Source organism: Mustela erminea, chromosome 10 (assembly GCF_009829155.1).
Source record: "Mustela erminea isolate mMusErm1 chromosome 10, mMusErm1.Pri, whole genome shotgun sequence".
Taxonomy (NCBI): Eukaryota; Metazoa; Chordata; class Mammalia; order Carnivora; family Mustelidae; genus Mustela; species Mustela erminea.
In genome coordinates, this window is record NC_045623.1 from 34,180,280 (window position 1) to 34,194,225 (window position 13,946).

Genomic DNA, 13,946 nt, shown 5'->3' on the forward strand with positions numbered 1-13,946 from the left:
TATTCAACGAAGAACACAAGTCAACATTGATCAAAATAATGTACTGTAAATATTTATACTTACTGGATGAAAAAGGTGAATCCAATAAGTTGACTGTGCTTCAATCAGGAGGCCGACACCTTTTGAAATTTCTTAGACACACCATCTCTGTGTTTGTCTTCATTCTATGAGAAAGCGTAGATATAATAGCTGCGGTATTTCAAACAAAAATGGAGACACTGTCTTCAGAGACCCACTCCATCATAAGACATGTTACGGCAAATGGATTTTCACAGATCAGTTTACTTTTGACACTGGAAGACATTTCGGCAAAGCTATATATACAGGACCCCACCCATATATGAGATCATACTCAGCCCCCAAACTCCCTTAAACTACAGAGAAGTTTCTACAGAGACTTAGATGTTAATATACTTTAAAATGCCATATTTACAACACTTAGATGAACATTTAGCTTTTCCAAGCAGCCTACATATGTTAATTTCTCTCATTCAGTCCTCATACACAGTTGGTCTTATTTGCATTTATCAGATGGCCTGTCAAATCACGTAATTTCGGCATCCTAATTTTAAACCACACACCTCTCCAAATAAGAAGGCTCAGTGCTCTTCAAATTTAGCCTACTGATTTCATTAGAAATTGTCACAAGTTAATAACTTTTGAAGACACAGCTCAGAAATATGGCTGAAATTCTCTGGAATTATGATATTATTAAATGAAGCTGTACTTTGTATTAGGTTTTTTTTTTAAAATCTTGTAGGTTAATAAATACCATCCTAAGCATCTATATCAAATAATCATTTGTAGTAATTTAAACTGCATATATATATCAATCAGTTTGAAATATGGGGCCATTCTAAAACATAAAATTTTTAAGTTGCTATGAAATTATATTCTGGTAATGCCTATGAACCTCTGAAAAGTTACTAGGAATGTTTATATATTTGCCCTGGTGATACAATCCTTTTTTGGTTTTATTAAGTACTTGAAATACAGCTCAGTGTATTAACCACAAATTGTATTTAAGATATTTTTAGTAATTCTCTTGTGACCTTGTCATTTTCAAAGATCAAAAAGCTGGGCATGTCTGAAATTTACTTTGGATTTACCAATCTATGTGCAATAAAGCTTGCTTGATAACTACTATCCAGTATCAAATTATTTTGTAGGCAGGAAGGCACAGTTAGTGTGTATGATAATCCAGCTGTGTACTAATTCATACTTACATAGTACCACTAGAGTATGAGTTTCTCATTCACAATTCATTTTTAGAAGTCTTCCAACATATGATACACAACTGCATTTATGTGCAGCAGATATGATAAAGATATTTGAGGTGTGAAACATTTTACATATCCTTCCATTGCTTTGCATCTATAATGTACCAGGAAAGAATTTATTATATAACTCCAGAATGCTACCCAGCCATCCTGATACTTCTTGTAATACATTTTCTTTTAAAAATTACAAGCACATTTCTACTTTAAACACAGTATTTCTATGAAAGAAGAGAGTCACAAACCTTCAACTATAGTAATCTTTTAAAATATACATTTTTAAATAATAGTATGAGAAACTATTATAACTAATCTGTGAAGAGAACCACAGCTAACTATAGGTTTATCATATTAATACTAACTGAAAGTGATTTGTAAATAACTTTTCCTGTTTACCTTTCTTAAGATTTATAAGCTTTCCCCCTAATCACCTAATTCAGATTTCCATCAAGGAATTCCTTGTAATAAGAGAGCAAATAAAAAGGTACAGTTTATAAGCTGATACCTGTTATCCTACTTTCAAAGCACTTTCATTTGTATTAATTGGTTTCAGAAAATAAACCGCTAAAGAAGTATTATTCTTCTTTACATTTTTAAAGCATGGAAAATAAAGGAGGCCCAAAGGAGCCATCCTGCCCAAGGTGACAAAACTGTCAAGAAATAATTCCAGTTAGAACCTGGGTCCCCAGACTCAAATCTCAAACCTTGTCCACAGCAGACCACGCTGTCTCATTAAATCCAATTAACTATGCCACTCTGTTCTTTCAAAGGCTAAAGAAAAAGCTATTTCTCTCTTTTCCCCAACTGCAGCAGACTAAATATTTTGTCCCCCTAAAATACGTGTGTTGAAATCTTGATCTTGAACTTCCCAGCCTCCAGGCACTGTGAGAAATAAATGTCTGCTAGTTAAGTCACCCAGTCTGTGCTAGCTTGTTAAAGGAGCCTGGACAAAAACATTAACTCACCCCACCAACTGCATTGTAACTGGGTTCCATTTTAATCTTTTGGAAAAAAAAAAAAAAAAAAAAGGACGGAAATACACAGTTTTCTACCATGTCCACTCTAATATACTATAGAATCAACTTTCCCCAGCTAAACTTTTTCTACCAAACGTTTTCCACTGAACTAAGACTTCACATATAAATAAATAAATACATAGCATCCAGGTTTCATGATGTATGAAAAACTCAAGCATTCTTATATATTACATGATGTTAATTTTTCTAATTAAAGTGTTTATCTCAAAGGCTAGAGCATAGCCTTTGTCACTACAAAATTTAACTGTTTGTGTATCTAGGAAATTTTTTCCAGACTGTATTTTTGCAAACAATAAGGATTCAATCTAAATCAGATCTCTATTTCTAATATACAAATGCACTAAATCAGTTCAAAGAAACCATGTTAAGAGTAAAGGATTTTGTGGCCTAATCCCACTCCTTTAGCTTTTAAACCTCATTCAAAAATCATAAAAGCTTTTCAAAGCACATGAATTCTTTGACAATCTCACCCCAAAGCCTCTAGGATTGAAACAAGAACACTCAAGTTAGGCATCTTTACTTCCCACTAGTCCCTATTTTACTTTGAAAGCATTTCCAAAATAGTGAAAAAATAAACAAATGATGATCAGATGGTATTTAGAGTCATTCTATGCAGAGAACTGGACACTACTTCAAAGATCTCTGTCTCTGACCCCAGGCAGGGATATAACCAAACAATTTAAAACGGGGATTCTCTACGCTCTCACAGAAAATTGACTTAGAAATTGCCTTATATCCCTTCAAAATGTTTAGTACCACTTCTCATCAAAAGATGTTCCTTGGGTCTAACATACAACCAACTGAAGTTTCAATTCACCTCTCGAGTTCTCTCTCTGGGAAATCATGCATCAGTATCCTTGATTAACCTGCTCCTTTTCTTCAGATTAAATTAAATAACCCCTTGAGGCATTTTTCAGAGATGTGGTAATAATCATTCAGCATTTCTCAAGAACTTAAGTGATCACTAGCAAGACACTTGGTAACAGGTTTATGTCCTTTACCAATTGTTTCAGATCCTGTCAATAGAGCAACTTTCAAATAATAAACGCTCTTCCCACATTTAGTTGTAGTTTTGAGACTTCCTGGAAGGGACCTAAGATTTATATAGTGAAGTGTTTCTCTAACATTAATATTCATAAAAATCACTGGAGAGCTTACTGAAACACAAAGTTCTAGGGATGCCTGGGTGGCTCAGTTGGTTAAGCATCTGCCTTCGGCTTGGGTCATGATCGAAAGGTCCTGGGATGAGTTCGGCATTGGGTTCCCTGCTCAGCGGGGAGCCTGCTTCTCCCTCTCTCTCTGCCTGCAGCTCCCCCTGCTTGTGCTCTCTGTCCCTCTGACAAATAAACAAAATCTAAAAAAAACCACACCTCAGAGTTTCTGATTCATTAGGTTTGAAGAAGGCCCCCAAAATGAGCACTTCTAAAAAACTCCTAGTTAATGTTGATGCTGTTGGTGCAGAGACCATTTTTTGAGAATCTAAGACAGTGGTTCTCAATTTTGGCTTCCCATTAGAGCAACCTAGAGTGCTTTAAAAAAACAAAAAACAACAAACAAACAAACAAACAAGAAAACCCAAACCCTCAAATCCAGGCCCTACTCCTATGATGGATCAAGCAATTCAACTGGTCTAGCTGAGACCAGTACTTTTTGGTTTGTTTTCTCCACATCTCCACAGGAAGAGAAAGCTCACAAGACAGATTGGCAATTAAATATCTGGGGAAAGTGCCAGCCTTTTAAATCTTGGAAGTTTCAGTAGATGTCTAGAGTGCTATCCCTCTACACAGATTACCAGTAACAGCGACCAGCCCACTCCATGAGCCCTTCAGAGACCCGAGAACCAGGTGTGTGAGGCAGGAGAACAGGGAGTCTCTGAGCTGTAGAGATTTGTAGGGTGAACTTGAAGAGGAATCAGACAATGAAGTCGAGCTGAAAGGCTATTTCAATCGTGTGGGTGAAATAATGAGGGAGAATTTTGCAACACGTTTGAAAAGAAAGCAATGACCGAAAGAGTCACTGTAAATGAAAATCCAACATGACTTAGCAACAGCAGATAAAGGGGTCCAGGAGAAGCAGGAGTCAAAAGGATTCAGATTTTGAGTCTATGGCATTACATAGTATCTTCCACAGTTCCTAGCACATGGTGTACAACAAATATTTGTATAGTAATTAATGGAGCATATCAGAGAGCAGAAAGTAATATAGTCAGGTGTTAGGCAGGGTGTAGCTAAGGTACTAGGACCTTTCCTGGGAGAGGCCAGTGCTCAGCCACATGTAGATGGGAAGGATTTGGGCTAACTATTCTGCATATTCTAAATATTAATGGCTGAAAAAAATAATAAGGTTCTATTTCTCATGATTCTGGGGTGATTCATTAACTTGATGGGATCGGCCGGCACAAGAGTGGCCGGAAGGTCCAGAATGCCTGTTCATCAGGCTGGTGGTTGGAGCTGGCTGCTGGCTGGCCTTCCAGTGCGACTTCTCATGGCTCTTTGAGGGTCCTGACATAGCGTGGCAGGGTTCGAAGATGGTGCTTTCCAAGCACGAAGGGGAAAACTGCAGTTCTTTACTGGCCCAGCTCTCAAAGCTACATGGTATCACGTCCACCACTTTTTATCAGTCAAAGGAGTCACAGAGCCAGCCCTGATTCCAGACAACAGAGGAGGGGAAATGTGACTTCTCAGTAGGAGGAGTGGTAACAGATACACAGCCTGGGTTAACTCACCCTGCTTTCCCTGTGATTTCTAGTCATTTCCTCCTACATGCAAAGCAACACTCACCTTCTTCCAAGCTCCTAAAAATTTCATCTGACTATGGCATCAAGTTCAGGCTTGAAGTCCAGGATCTTGTCAGCTAAATTAGGTCTAGGGGGCTGTGGGACAGCATTCTTAAGGAATGTAGAAGTCCCGTTATCTAGCAGAGAAGATCCAGAAGGCATGGCCTTTCATCTTTTGAAGTCATAGTACAGGGTCTTACTGTGAGGCCCTGGGTTTTGTTTGTACCTTGAGATTATGTTCTCCTGGCAGCCGTGCTCTGGATCTGATCTCTACTTTGAGTACCTTTTGCTGGGTGGAAAAGCTGGGAATGAAGAACAGTTTTATCTACAACCGTAGACAATTCTGGAAGGGAACAATATCCAAAGTCTGCTTAAAATCAGACAATTTCTTCTTTCTTTGGTTGTGGTGAAAAAAAGTCAATTGGCACTTCCAATATATTTTTTTTTATGTTTGAATACATTTTTTAATTCAACACAGGGCTTGAACTCATGACCCTGAGATCAATTCCTGAGCTGAGATAAAGAGTGGGACACTTAACCCACTGAACCACCCAGGTTGGATATTCTGATTTTCTGCTGAAAAATCTCCTAAGCTAGATGCACAAATCCCTTAGGTTCATTTTCCATCTTCCACGTTACTGGGGGTGTCAGTCTCGTCAATTTTTTTGTCAGTATGCAACAAAGGTACCGTTTTATACCCCCCAATAGTGATTTCCTCACTGCCCTTCCAGCCACCATTAATAGTTGTCTCGCTTCCCTCCAAACCTTCACTGTGCCCTAGTCTCAAAGCCAATTCCAGATGTTTCATTAGGGCAGGACCTCACTTCTGGGTACCAATTTTTGCTTTAGATCTCTATTGCTATGCAAAAAACTATCCCCAAACTGAGTGGCTAAAACAACAATTTGTCACTTCTCATGATTCTCTGGGATAATTGGACAGATCTTGTGTTTCACATGGTGTTGGCTGGAATGTTGGGATGGCTGGAAGGTTTAAAATGCCAATCATAGGACTGGCATTTGGGCTGTCTGCTGGTCTTGCTGCTCAGTTTGGCTAATGACCAGGGGCCACTCCTCCACGTACATGGCTGGTTAGGCTTTCCCATGGCAAGGTGACTAAGTTCAAAGGAACGCTACAAGCCCCCAAGAGCAGAAGCTGCAAATCTCTTTAAAGTCCAGCCTTAGAAATTACTCCGCACCACTTCGGCCAGGTTTGAGGGTTCAAAAAAGGTAACCAAGCTGGTCTAGATTTTTAAAGGGAAGGAAAACGGACTCCAGCTGGAAAAATCACGAAGTGTTTACCACCATCTTTAATTCATGATAGGAACTCAAGAACATTTAAGTAGTAGATAATGCCACAGAAATGAATTCGTTCTTTGAGAGAGAGAACTGAGTGAGTGAAGAACAGAATTTCTCCCCTGAATAATATATCCCATGAAGAAGGATTCTTAGACCAGGAAGAGCAAAGGGGGAGCAAGAAGCAGGCTCAGTGAGAAAGAAGCACAGTGTTTCTGGAACGGAAATCAGTTTCAAGGAAAGAGTATGACATCATGGTCAATATCACTGAGAAACCAAAGGAGAGAAGTGATGTGTAACTACCATTCAGCAGTTTCTTATCCAAAGCTGTACAACGGTAATGGGTTTCCAAAACAATCATAAATAATATTCTAAATATTAGGAAAATTTATCATATGAAGCCCCAGAAGACCATTACTGAGTACAACAATCAACACCACAGGAATAACTCTAGAAATTCCAATTAAATCTGAGTTGTTCTGAACTTAAAAAAAATTGCTTTACTTTTCCTTGTTTCTGACAGTTAGGGAACACATGATTTTTTTAATGTAGATGGTAATTGTCTTTTTTAGGAAAAGGCTTCTCAGTTCTTTGATGCGGTCAGTAAGCTACCAAATTATCTAGAATACATTTAAAATGAAAGAAGCTGCAGTCACATTATAATATTAACATTGGCACATAAGCCACCAGTGGTTATGTGATTCTTAGAATATGTAAGTAGAAGGAACCTTGGACCCTTCTCCACCATCTTCATTGTTTAATAAAATGTTTTTTTGACTCCCCCTCCCACCACCCACAATAAGTAAGCCATCAAGTAGATCCAGACTCAGTTCTTGTGTAGTCTCTTGTGAATCTACATGCTTTCCTTTTGAATGTCTGGCTGATAGCAGAGATCATTTGCTTCTCCTACTCCTCCCATAGGTGACCTTCCTTTCACAAGAGCAGAATCATATGGGCTAGCTAACCCAGGAAGAAACCATGGAAATTAGACTGTAACTCTACAAGTAAGAAAACTAAAGCATACAAATGTTAAAGTTACTTCTCCAGGGCCTGGAATTATGAGCAAATTTCCTAATTTGTACAGAACTGGGAAGTTGATAGAATTGATAATGGCTACCTAGCCTAATTACTAATACGCCTTCTTAATGAATTCATGAATGTAGTCCAGAACATTTTTATTTTACAATTTTAAACCATAAATCAAAATGAGATTTTTTTTTTTAAGCTCTAGGACAAACCAGTGTATTCAAGAAATACTAAAAATATGGTTAAGCCACTCATCTTAACCCTTTCTCTAAAGTTAATATTTAAATGCACTCAATTAGGGAGGCTAGGACTCCAAAGGTGTACTAAGGCAATATGAGACCTTGTTTCTACTTTCATGGGATTTATAATCCCATGAGAAGACATGCATAGTTGGAAGCACCACCATGCCAAGTTGTCACCAGGCCAAATGGGTGGCATGATGGGTAAACCTAATAAGTACTACATTTGATTCTATACAAAGAAAATACCCCCAAGAGAATGGGTGGGACATCCCTGAACAGTAGCACTTCTCAAAGAGAGGTCAGGATTTTAGTTTGTAGGATACCTACTCCATGCCTGGTGGAGGCTGAAGCATTCAGGAAATATAGATGTGCAAGACAGAAAGATCCCTGCTTTCAGGGATCTTACTGAGGAAGAAGGAAAGAGAGACAACCAAATATGTAAACACAATAAATTCATAAGTGCCATGAAGAATGTAGGGCTCCTTTAGATTGGACAGTCAGGGAAGGCCTCTTTAGATCTGAAGAGAGCCAGCCATGCAATGATATTGGGGAAGCTCATTCCAAGTAGAAGGAGCAAGAAGCTTAGAATGGGTGCAGATCAGAAGGGAGGACTCTCAGCTGGGATGTTAGGAACTAAATGGGAGGGCCTGCAGCCAACATATAGAGTTTGGATAATAAATAGTCCAGGAGGAATGGAAAAGCCACTGAAGAGCCATAAGTAGAGAAGCAGCTGACCTGATATAAGCTGTTTTTTTTTTTTTTTTTAAGATGTTTTTTGAGAGGAGGGGAGATGGAGAGAGAGAGAGACTTAAGCAGACTCTGCACAGAGCACAGAGGTCAACGTGGGGCACATAGGCCCACGTGGGGCTCGATCTCATAACCCTGAGATCACAACCTGAGCCAAAGGCAAGAGCTGGGCACTTCACTGGTGCACTACCCAGGCACCCTGATACTAGCTTTTAAAAATTCAGTTACTCAATGAATCAGCAGGGATATGTGAATATACTCAAGAAGTCAAAGGATCTATACTTTCATCTATAAAAGAAGGGTGTTCACGATACCCAGAGGACAGACCCAATGTCCTCACCACTGCTTCACCTGGATTACATATGTTCAGACCTGGGCAACACACTTTTCAAGACATTTGTCATATTCACAATACTAGAGAGTCATGCTACTTGATATAGTATACAAATTAATTGCTCATTATGTCAATGTCAAAAGTTCTGCCACAGAGCTAATTTAAGATTAATCTCCACAAGTATTAAAGATAAATGATATTTGTAGAAAGCAACAGATATGGGACTTGTTTATTTCTGACTTCTGTAATCTGGGAAAGGGCGGCCATTGTTTATTTACAGAAGCATGGCAAATCAATTCCCTGCATTAAAAAGCACTACCTTAAGCAAAAATCAAAAAAATACAGACGTGGAATCATGGAGTCTAAGTCTGTCGTAGACATTATATTTCTCAGATCTCTAAGGTTTAAAAAAATAACATCAACCTACATACACATATACTCTGCAATGTACAAGACCAACAAAGGACAGGAAGAGGACATTTTACCAAAACTTATACAGACTTAATTTTCTAGTTTATTAACTGGTTTAACTATATCAAAAGGATTTTATGCAAAAGATCTGTAAGGAATAACAATCTCTTTTTACATATTAAGTATTCAGTATTTGCCCCAAGCTACCAATAATTATCTTTACCATGTGTTCACAATTCAAAATGTTAACCTTACCCGATGAATGCTGGTCAACTGGAAACTCTGCAATTAGTTTTTGTTTGAAAAATTCCTGAAGAGAAATCATAAACACATTATTACATTTTACTCAATGCAGCACTGCAAGACAAGTTATCTACTTACGTGATTCTAAGATTTCCAAGATATATAATAACTTTATGAGACATACAACTTAAAAAGTGAGTGTTATTATAGAAGTCAGCTTTCTGACCTCCTGCAAAAACACAAACCACTGTCACATGTTGTACTTTCAGTGTCTTCACCACAGCAATTTATAAGGCATAAAATATGAACATTCAATTTTTATTTAAGAATGAGATAAACATTACATCTCAGGTTTAATTTATAACCTTATACATGTTTTTATAAGCTTATAAATTAAATTTATATTTTTATGATATGTTGTATGTAATTTATTTATATATAAAAATAAAAATATAAAAATATAAAATATATAACATATACGATTAAACAAAATAAATTATAAAATAAATATAAATGAATATTATTTACAAGTTTATAAATTAAACCTGAGATATGCTTATATCTTTATATTTTTAATATATAAAGATATACATATATATTTATTAAATATGTATATAATATATATTTATATATTTTATATTAAAAGTTTATAAATAAATATATTTATAAGTATAAATAATAAATAACCATTGAAAATATCTGCATTTCTTATATAAAAAGAGGAAGGGGGGTATTTGGGATAGTTTCTCTTTCAAGTTTTTACTGTTTTTGCTTTGGGGTTTTTTGTTATTGTTGCTTGCTGTTCTTTTATTTGACACAATTAAGCCATTGTAAAATTCAATGGCACAATATTTTTCCCTCTTATTTTTTATCATAGGCTTTCTCAATGTTGTTATAGTTTCTGTAAACAGCATCTTTTTTTTAAAAGGATTGTATTTTTAAGTCATTTCCAAACCCAACTCACAAGGCCAGGACCAAGAGTCGCATGTTCCACTGAATGAACCAGTTAGGTGCCCCTCTAAACATGTTTCGATGGAAGCATAATAGTTCACACATAGATATGTCATAGTTCACAAAATTATTTTTGTATAAAGTCCTACATCTTCCCTTTTTACTACTAATAATAGTGTAAACATCCCTGTACTCTATTCATATGATTTCCTTTGCATAGATCTCTAAAAGTGGGAGTGATGGGTCTGAGGGCGTAAATGTTTTAAGTTCTCTGATATATAACAACAAATTATTTCTCAAGAAGGTCATACTAATTTTCTTCTCCATAAACAGTATGAGTAGTACCCTTACGATATGTGGAAATCATCATTAAACAAACAAACAAACAAAAAAAAAAAACCTTGGCTAATTCCACCCCAAATTAGCTTATTGTTTATTTTGCATTTCTCTGACTGGGTTGAGTTGAATGCTTTTTAACATGTTTTACTAACAAGTTTCATTCTTCTTTTTTCTTCTTAAAAAATATTTATTCATCTGGCAGAAAGTGAGAGAGAGAGAGAGAGCGCGTGCACGCGCGCGCTAGCACGAGCAGGGGGAGCCGCAGAGGGAGAGGGAGAAGCAGGCTCCCTGCTCCATCCCAGGATGCTGAGCTCATTTACCTAAGCCGAAGGCAGATGCTTAACCAACTGAGCCACCCAGGCGCCCCTCATTCTTCTTTTCTACTTCTTATTTACCTACACCAGAGGAATATTTTGCTGAGAAGATATAACTGTAATGAAAGCTTCCTCCTAACCACAACTTGTCATCTCAGAGTGAAGCCATTGTTGTCAAGTAAAAAAACAACAAAACGTAGTTCAGTTTCTTTATTCAGACTAAAACAAAATCACTCAAAACTAATTTTAGAAACTATAGCATAGGGGCTCCTAGGTGGCTCAGTGGGTTAAGCCTCTGCCTTTGGCTCAGGTCATGATCCCTGTCCTGGGATAAAGCCCTGCATTGGGCTCTCTGCTCAACAGGGAGCCTGCTTTCCCCTCTCTCTCTGCCTGCCTCTCTGCCTACTTGTGATCTCTGTCTGTCAAATAAATAAATAAAATCTTAAAAAAGAAAGAAAGAAAGAAAGAAACTAGCATAAGTTATCGGCTTTCTTTCTCCCTAGCAGCAAAAGAAACTACAAGCTGGAAAAAGGAAATGTGAAAATACTAAATGACAATGCTTTTTAGAATAGAATCAATAGTCCACATGAGGCAGGAAAACCCAGGATTCGACTGTCAAGGGTAATGCTGATGGACCCAGCTGCTGACACAGGCTTCTCTGGTTTGCTCTGCTGCTATGGTAATGAGTGTTATGAAACTAGCATTACCTACTACTCCCTCAAAAACATTTTCTCTCCCCACTGGCACGACCCAAAGCACGTTCATTTTCACTTAAAAAGTCAATTCCAAGACAATCTGAAAAAAAGTCTGTTCTGGAGATCTGGAGATGACAAACAGAACACCCAAAATTCGCTTTCTCAAAGAACAACTCCCTTCAAAAGGTTTCCAGTGAAATGACATACAAAGGACTACTTCCAAGTGACTGTGGATTAAAGAACAATAGGGGACAATCAACCGTGATAGAAAAACAAGAGGCCCCATGCCTTCTGCTTTGAAAACTGAGAAGTCTGGATGCTCTCATTTCCTTCTGGTCAGTAGAGATAGGGGAGATTGACAAAACGAACTCCTTTGTAGTTAAGCAAAGAACTGCTCTAAAACTCTGGAATCTGAGAATGGTTCTCCATTGGCATGAATCTGTGTCTTAGTGATGGTTAAATAAAATCTTCCCCTTTAAGGCTTAGCAAGAAGTCAAGAATCTCTGCCTAGTAACTCGATCTCATTTTGTAAGTCAGATATGGCCAGAATCATTGCAGTATCACACTTGCTCATCCTGCTCTCCAACAATTCCATAAGTTTAAGCCTTTAGTTTCTATACAATTAAAATATGATTTTAAAATCATATTTTTATTATTAAAATCATATTTTAATTGTATAATTTCAAACTAGAAATACCAGATGTACTTAAAAGAGGGACATTTCATTTCCCCATCTGTCCCACCCTGCAATCACCTCCATGAGTCACCTCCATGATCCACCTTGACCTCCACAGCCTGAATTCCCTGTCCCTGCATCCATGTTCCTGCTACATTAACAGTTCTCTCACACTGTGTTAGAGTATAGAATAAGCTATTGTCTCAAGTTCCTTGAGCATTGAGGCAGCATCTTATTTATCTACATGTCTGGGATCTATCCCAGTGTCTTTTCCCAGGCCTAGATTAAAAGTCTGATTGTGGGGGCCTGGGTGGCTCAGTGGGTTAAAGCCTCTGCTTTCGGCTCAGGTCGTGATCCCAGGGTCCTGGGATCGAGCCCTGCATTGGGTTCTCTGCTCAGCAGGGAGCCTGCTCCCCCCCCCCCCAACCTTCTCTCTCTGCCTGCTTGTGCTCTCTGTCAAATAAATAAATAAAATCTTAAAAAAAAAAAAAAAAGCCTGGCTATTAGGGCAGTTTCCACATACAGACATATCCATGGGGTGCTGAAGACATCTCTGGAAACTTAACTAGATGAAATAAAAATAGTATCCACCAGGACTTTTCTCAGGGTCTGTATAAAGTAAGCTTGGAAGGAAAAAGAAGGGGTCTGTTATTTTTCTTCTGGTCTGTTGAGAACCTAGGAACTGGCAGGAGGGAGATTTGAGGGATTCTTTGGTTACCCCCTTCCCTCTCACCTGGAGCTTGGCTTTTCTTCTTAAAAATGTTGTGAAAAATATTCAAAGGACAACAGTCTGAAGTGGCATCAAATCATCAGCCTGCCCAGGGTAACAAATTATTAGCTTATCTCTTGGACCCCCATATCTCAATCCTGGCCCCTATCCCTACCATGAATATTTGGTAAATAATTACTGAGTGAACCAATAATACCAGGTCAAGTTTCACCAACCAGTTAGGAACCAAGGGTACAGAGGAAGAAGGCCTGACTCTGAATGACCTATAACACAATTGGTGGGCACACACAATGGGTCTAGGAAGGTGGGAAAGCAGAACAGAGAGGACAGAACCTCAGGCATTTCCATCACCCCATGATCAGTGCAGAGATTCAGAAGCAGAGGTGAAGCTTTCACCCTTTGGAAGGAGAAAAATTCATACTTTTCAGCAAAGCCACCAAACATGACATTGCAGAGATCTGAGTGGAGAACTGCTGTCAAATTTAGCATAACTGGCTGCATTCTCATGGCAGTGAGTCATTTTGAATCAGTGATGGATCACTGGATAAATGCCACAGCATTCCTAAATGACCTTAATATCTTATCAAATTATGATTTCACAATTCTTTTGTACAAGCTAAAAGTACAATGCAGTAGTACAATGTGAGCCCTCTCTCCACCTTCCCTCAAGACCATGGGCTTGGGGAAGGAAAGGACATTTCTTGTCTCCTCAGGGTCTGTAAGTATTGTAATTCCACAATTCCTGTGAGCTATGATTAAGCTGAAAATATTACATGTCTCTGGATGTTCTCAGTCTCCTAAAATCAATAACTTCTGATAGAGATCATTATAAAGAATGCTATATCCAGTAGAACA

At 38.0% G+C, this 13,946-nt stretch overlaps 1 protein-coding gene across 3 annotated transcripts in view; it reads right to left on the bottom strand.

Annotated features, from left to right (window-relative positions):
- LRRC8B (leucine rich repeat containing 8 VRAC subunit B) overlaps nt 1–13,946 on the bottom strand; it is a 70,249-nt gene that overhangs the window by 20,302 nt on the left and 36,001 nt on the right. For 2 of the 3 annotated variants that reach the window (XM_032301511.1, XM_032301512.1), the window contains exons 2-3: nt 9,399–9,453; nt 64–164 (exon numbers count right to left, since the gene is read on the bottom strand). The gene's annotated coding sequence lies outside the window, so the exon portion shown is untranslated. Of the gene's footprint in view, nt 1–63; nt 165–1,226; nt 1,375–9,398; nt 9,454–13,946 lie in introns of all 3 variants that reach the window. The other variant, XM_032301513.1, reaches the window with a different exon arrangement.